At 33.9% G+C, this 7,721-nt stretch overlaps 1 protein-coding gene across 1 annotated transcript in view; it reads left to right on the top strand.

Moving 5' to 3' along the window:
- Positions 1 to 491: 491 nt before the first annotated feature.
- The window catches only part of LOC135205637 (activating transcription factor 3-like), an 83,831-nt gene continuing 76,601 nt past the window's right edge, over positions 492 to 7,721 (top strand). Inside the window, exon 1 of the mRNA XM_064236448.1 lies at positions 492 to 663. The gene's annotated coding sequence lies outside the window, so the exon portion shown is untranslated. The remainder of the gene's footprint in view (positions 664 to 7,721) is intronic.

Below are 7,721 nucleotides of genomic sequence, written 5' to 3'. Positions count from 1 at the left end.
CGTAGAACCCATCGGCATGGCCATATTTCCCTCGAATTCTTTTTTTTAGGGTCAAAATAGCCCCTCTAGATCCTGGCGAGGATGGGCATCAACCGCCTGGCAGGAACGGTCAAGCCTCGGGCGAAATGGGCAAGCCCATCTCCAGCACCAAGTAGTAACACTTCTTTATCACCTGACCCCTTTATTTAGACCCCGATATTGCAATCCCTTGCTCCGCCGGATATGAAATTCAGCGATATTATGCAAAATGTCTTACACGTTTAGTATTTGCATTCCGAAATGATCTAATTCGCCTCTGTGCCCACTTAAACTACCCAAATAGACGTGGCATGGGAGTGCGCGGGCTCGTAACTCCACGCTTTTTCTCCCCATCTGCAACGGGCCAATCAACATCCATAGCATGACGTAGTGCAGAAGCTGGCGCCAATCAGCTCGCCTCGAGATGACATCATAGTTAAAAATAACCCGGTATATAAATTGGGTGCCGTAGAGGCGGGAATCAGTGGCCTAGTGTGCAGTGAGATGGTAGGGCGTAGGGGCGGTTTGGAGCGGGGTGTGTATGACCAGTTTGGATATATACCTCCTCACCAGGTTACAGGGTACACATTGTACAGAGAAAGAGGAAAAATCGATACAAAGCTTTGATAGAGCTGCAACTTAAAGGTAAGTTATGACGAAAATGCCCGAGGAAAAAAATTATTTCGAACTTGTCACGTGTCACGCGAAAGTTTCGCTGCCAATACCTGGTGAGGATGAGAAGAAAAAAAGGATGAATAAGGATATGCAATTAAGCATCATCATCGGAGGGATTAGGGTTAATCTCTCTTTATTAGGATTAAACAGGAAGCGTTCAGTCACGTCTAATCACTTATCAGTAATTATGATATTTTTTCAACCTGTTTCCTGGGGATAACTCCTCACGGTCTTGGACGTCAAGTCAAAAATGGTTTTAATGAGATCGCTGAGTCGTGAGTTATCTTACCTTTTATGTTTATCTCTCTCTCTCTCTCTCTCTCTCTCTCTCTCTCTCTCTCTCTCTCTCATTCATTCATTTTCTGACAACGTGTTCCATAGTTCATAAATTTTTCTGCTATTTATAAAACGTGCATAATTAAGAGTAGTACTTGTAGAAACATGAATATGCGAGCAACAACTTACAATTGATATGAGATAATTTGTAACCTGCAATAAGAAATACACATATTTATAGCTGCGTGCACACAAACAGCCGAATAATATTTCTATTTATCGTGCAGTGTCTTGAAACCACAGCGCGGTAAATTGTAAAGTATAATTATCCACTTTGTAATTTGTAGAAAAGAGACAACTCAGTTATAATACTCTTAATATTTCCATAAGCAACACGCTCACATTTCATATATATACATATATATAAGATATATTATAAATAATATATATATATACTATATATTATATATAATATATATATTATAATATATGTTAATGAAAAGAGCCCTTATTGATGGAATTCTAATATATAATATATATAGATAATATATATATATATATAGATATAAGAAATTTTATATAATTATCAGAATGCACTGGTCATTTTTAACCATATTCGCATAATGTTACTATAACCAAAATAAAACCATCTTAAACTCTCGTTCATTTATTTTATATATTTCAACAATTTGGAAACTTTTAACTGAGTCCTAGACGTTGAGAGGGCTTTGCGGTTATTAACGTTACACGCATCGTATATATATATATATATATATATATATATATATATATATATATATATATTATATATGTGTGTGTGTGTGTGTGTGTGTGTGTGTAACTGTGATTTATCTTGAACGCAGAATGAAAGAATGCAAGCAAAAAGCAACAGGCGATCGTCCTGAAAGAGAGAAGTGGAACAAATGAACGCAAACAGTCCTTCCCCCAGTTGTTCGCGCCACCTCCCGTGGCGAGGAACGATCATCACCATCACACGACGCGGCGAGCAGCAGGAATTCTTCTCGGCTTCGCAAGGAACGACTCCAGATGATTGCTGCTGAGCTTGCTCGCGTCGCTCGCGTCGTCGCTCGCCGTTCCACCCCCCTTGTCTACTTTGGAACGACGGGACGTTTTGCTTGATCAGTAACTGCGATTTTCTCTGTCTGAAGGATTTTCATGATGGTTCATTATTTCTAGCGCTCCTTATTGACATCGATGAGAAGAAAAAAGATGTTTTTCGCTTGCTTCATGTAGTTGATCAGTGGCGATTTTATAGATTAAAGTGTCTTTTTATTATTTCTTTGTCTCGTGCAATTTTTAAATGCAATGAGAGCAGGGGATGGAGTTTATTAAAGTTTAATTATTTGTCGAGATTTTTGTAATAGTAGGTTTATCAGTAATAGTTGTCAATTTCTTTTAAAATTTACCCCGACCTCTAATTCACCGTAGGGGGGGGGGGGGGTGGGCTTAGTGACCATCAGTTGGCACCTCATGTGGTACAATATTGCTAGGCCATTACTTAAGTTTCTTTGCCGGCCGTCCCTTTCGAACCCTTAGCTGTAAACCCCCTTTCATTCCTTCTACTGCACCTCCGTTCATATTCTCTGTCTTCCATCTTGCTATCCACACTCTCGTAACGATTCATAGTGCAATTGCGAGGATTTCCTCCTGTTACACCTTTCAAACCTTTTCACTGTCCATTTCCTTTTCAGCGCTGAGTGGCCTTAGTTGCCCCAGTGCTTGGCATGATGCCAAAAAGTCTATAAATATAAGTCTATAAACCCACCTTCTAATTATTTATTTTTTATTATTTAATTTTACGGCAATGATATATATATATATATATATATATATATATATATATATATATATATATATATATATATATATTTTACAATCTCCAATGCAAGCATACGTCTCGGTTGGTTGCCTGAATCCATAGGTCCGCACCAGACTTTTATACTCGCTAGTTTCAAACCAACTTATGGCCTAAGTGATCAAATTCTTAAAAACAAATTTGCACTTTGGACGATCATGAAGAGACACGAGTTCTTTGAAAAGTGTATTTTAAATAAATCTCTTTCCTTCGAGATTCAGTTTGACTGTGGCTTTCTTTTGGGGTCAAGTCCTTTTGTTCCCCCCTACCCCTGCCCCCTCCCTTTTTTTTTCCTTCCTTGCATCAAGGAGGCTGTGACATCGGCTCATACAGCTAAACAAATTAGCGTAGTATACTCTGAGAAATTTTGATATATATGATTGCATTATTAACGATAGATTATATATATATATATATATATATATATCTATATATATATATATAATATATATATATATATATGTGTGTGTGTGTGTGTGTGTGTGTGAATTTTTATCACATCATTGTGATTCATATACATACATTAAGCTACAAATACCCTTTAATATCCAATTTGCTCTACCTCGGAATTAATATATTTTTTCATGTATATTAACCGAAGGGGAATTTTTTAGTTGATTATAATTTCGTCATCTCGTGGATTCAAACCAGCGCACAGTGGAGAAGTCAGGACTTCAGTGACGTCTTTACCGACTCGGCCACTGAAGTCCTGATTTCTCTCTCTGTGCGCTGGTTCGAATCCACGAGAGGACGAAATTATTATCAACTAAAAAATTCCCCTTCGGTTAACATATATGAAATATTCATCCCGAGGTAGAGCGAACTGGATATTGAAGGCCATTTGTAGCTTAATGCATATGTGTGCGTGCGTGTGTATGTGGCTTCTATATATGTAAGTACTATATATCAGCAATGAAATTTTACCTACTTACGGTAAAAAGACGAATTACGCTTTTATTTTATATACTTATTAAAAACGATATCAAAAAACCTAAATGGCTTAAATCTAAATAGAGAATAACTTTTCTATTTTGTTAAAGAGAATGGCAGAATTAAGTGAGTTGATTTTACATATTGTTTTTTCTGTTTTTCTTACAATTCGCTTCTTAGGCTCAGCGATGTTTCTGAAACTGAGATCCTGTTTTAGTAAAATAAAAGATCACCTACAGCATTCTTATAATTTTCGGAAATTCCCAATATGAATATTAGCAAGTTACTCAGAAACATCGCTGAGCCTCAGAACCGAATTGTAAGAAATAATAGAAAAAAACAATATATAAAATCAACTCGCTTAATTCTGCCATTCTCTTTAACAGCATTTGCCTAAAATAGGGTCTTCTGCTAAAATATTTACTATTTTGACCTCCCTTATTTTCGCTTAAGAAATGGAGAATTGCATGACTGGTTCAGGACGCTTTTATCAAGTTAATCTCATTTCTCAATTTTACTCACTGGATTTAAAGATTTCTCTTCTTATTTGGGATATGTCTTTCTTTCAATGTACCTATGTTTTCGTTTGCCTTTAGGTTGTTTATCGATTTGGATAATGATAATTTTTGGCTCAAGATGTTATGCATTTTCTGTCATTTAAAACTATAACTATAATGTTTTTTCAGTTTTTGTTGTCATTTAAATCTATAACAATTGTTTTTGGACATTTTTTATACTTTAAAACCACAACAGTAATTGTTTTATTCGGATTTTTTGTAATTTAAAACTATAACAGTTGTTTTTGCACATTTTCTATAATTTAAAACTATAGCAATAATTATTTTATTTAATATTTTTTGGTAATTTAAAACTATAACTGTTTTTCAGATTTTTTGTCATTTAAAACTAAAACAATTTTTTTTTTCAGATTTTTTTGCGATTTAAACTATAATGTTTAGTTTTTCAGATTTTTAAAATTTAAAACTATAACAATGGTTTTTTTCAGATTTTAAACCATTATTCACCAACAAATATCATATATATTTTCTAAATTTATAACATCAATTTCATTGCAATAATGAAACTGTTCGAACATTACCTTGCAAAGTAAGCGTCTGCGGAAGAGCATGTTGGTATTTATGACGAAAGAAAACAGCAAAACATTTATATATGTAGATATGTATATATTTATATATTTCCTCTAATAAAAGGAGCCCATAAGAACGCCAAAATAAAGAAAGTAAGCACTATGTTTCAGTCTCTGAAATGTAATGTTTACTTTCTATATTTTGGAGTTTTTATGGACTCATTTTATTAAATGGAATTCTGTAGTGACAGAACATTTTTACCATTCATGTATATATCTATATATAATATATATTACAAATAACATCATTTTAGCCATAAATCCTTATATAAATACAAAGAGACTGTATTTATATCAATATTGCATAAAATATATCAAGAAAACTTGCTTGGGCTGCGCTGAAGACCTCGCAAGTATTAAAGTATATTATATCGTAGGAAAGATAAGGAATTAAGAATACAACAAAATAGCATTTTGATTTAAGGAAATAATGTATGACAGACGATTTTGCCATTGTTTATTATGTATTTATAAAAAAAGAAAAATGTGGAATTATATCAGTGTATACTAAAAAATATTGGGCCCGTTCAATATCGTAGGAAAGATAAGGAGGAACTAAGGATAGAAACGAAATAGCACTTCGACTAAAGGAAATAATCTGTGACAAATCATTTTGTCATGTTTTATGATGTATTAAAGAACAAATATAAGGTGGAATCATATCAGTTGACACGAAAAACCTATTTGGGGCGTTCAATAGGGTTAAGGTTAAGATCCAATTTTTATATAATGAAAAAATCATTTTGTGACAAAACGCGGGAAAGTGATGATACATTTCATGACAAAGAAACAGAAAATTGAAACTAAAATTTAATTCTTGCAAAATAAAATCAATAAATAGTTGTCTTGTAAATATATGTGAAATAGGAACACAAATAATTGCTTTCTTCCAACAAACAGTCTACTTACTTTAATGTAAGGACCAGAGAGAGAGAGAGAATTACCTGCATCCGTTTTTGAAATGAAAAATTTTAAACCAGGGTGTAAATTTTGTTTGCTTAAGTACGAATACACAAGCAACCACCCCCCTCCCCCCACCCGGCAAAGAAAGACGGACGCACAAGCAGAAAGTGAATGCACTTGTATTGATAGGAACAACCCCAATTCACTGCGTCCTGTGGTCTGGGTCATGAATAACGTAAATGCGGGATCATAATTCTCTGTTAAGTGTTACCGAATAAAAAAAAGAAAGAAAAAAAAACTTCAGGGAGACCTCATAAAAAAAGCAAGTGAGACTTCAGAAAATATCATAAGAAAGAATGAAATAATCCTTCAGGGAGAATTCATGGGAAGGGTTAGTAATGCCCTTTGGAGAAATCATGGAAAATGATCAATGCTTCAAGAAGAATAAATAAACACACACACACACACACACACAAAACTAATGCTGCAAGAGTCCATAAACAAGTTGAGTATTGCTTGAAGGATATATCATAAGCGTTAATAATGCTTTCAGGTTCAAAATTAATTCAAAAGATAATATAGGAAGAAATGAAACACGTGTATATATATATATATATATATATATATATATATATATATATATATATATATATATATATATATATATATATGCTTTATGGGGGGATTCGTTAAAGAGTACATATTATTTCCAGGAAAATTTGCAAAAGGGTAAAAAATTATGTGGGAGGTAAGAAGAAGGCCGGTGTAATGTTTCACAGAGACTTTATGAAGGTGATATATCATAGTAGATGGAGAATTCATAAAAAAAAATGTCAAGTAATGATTTGAAGAGAATTCTTAAAGAAAATGGTTCGTAAAGAAGTAATTGATGCTCAAAGGGGAATACACAAATGAACGTAAATTATGATTTATGAAGAATTCATTCAAAACCAGCGTGAATATGGGAGGTTGCCGAACACTTAAACGGCGGCAAAAGAGTTTGTAAAAATATGGCTTATTTGTTATGTTCATCTTCGTAGTCATGTGATTATAATTTCCTTCTCAAGTTTATTGTTTTTGCTTCTTCGCAAAGGGAAGTTGTAAACTGCATGGCAATGCTCTATTTCGGCGAGGTCATATGAGCGGTTACTTATTTTGAATATTAATAATGATTGCAATAGTAATAATAAAATGTCCTTAACTTGCGTGCGATTTTTTTTTTGCTACAATTATATTGCCGTTCGAAGCAACTTTGACATTATACTTAAGGCATAAAGAGACAGCGACGTTCCCCACTAAAGCCGCCTTAATGCAGGCTTCTGTTACTGGACAAAAAAAAAAAAAAAAAAAAAAGTAGTAATGTCAACTTATTACCAAACGATTTATATTTGGACACAGCACTGTGAGCATTGATGTCGTTCTATATATATGGTATTAGGCTGATGTATAGTTACATAATTTTTATGTATATTTTATATAATTTTGTAATATTGGCTCCAAAAAGGAGTTAGGTTAAGGAGGATTTCAAGCACCCACTTACATGCTCAAGACATTAGTGGTAATTGTAGCTTGAAATAAGTGAAAAGAGTTACAAATCTTAAGCGCCCACAGTGTGAATAGTCATAGTAATAACAGTGCTAATGGCCGCAGTAATTCGACGTATACATGAGCTTAAAAACTGTTTAAACATCGTGAGGCTCTCTGCAGTTCAGCTGTGGATTAGCCTGGCAACATTTAATACTATAGTTTGAGTTCCTCGTCATAGGGTATCTGCAGTTCTTCAGTAGACTCGGGTAGAAGGAAGTAACAGAAATAAGCGATAAGCATTATCAGTATATTTAGTAGAGTAAAAGCATTGTTCAACTCTACATTCGCTTACGGGTCTAATATTCAAGG

The sequence above is a fragment of the Macrobrachium nipponense genome, chromosome 24 (assembly GCF_015104395.2).
Source record: "Macrobrachium nipponense isolate FS-2020 chromosome 24, ASM1510439v2, whole genome shotgun sequence".
In the NCBI taxonomy this organism is placed as follows: domain Eukaryota; kingdom Metazoa; phylum Arthropoda; class Malacostraca; order Decapoda; family Palaemonidae; genus Macrobrachium; species Macrobrachium nipponense.
The sequence above is the reverse complement of the archived record's forward strand: the minus strand, read 5'-3'. Positions and strand labels throughout refer to the sequence as shown.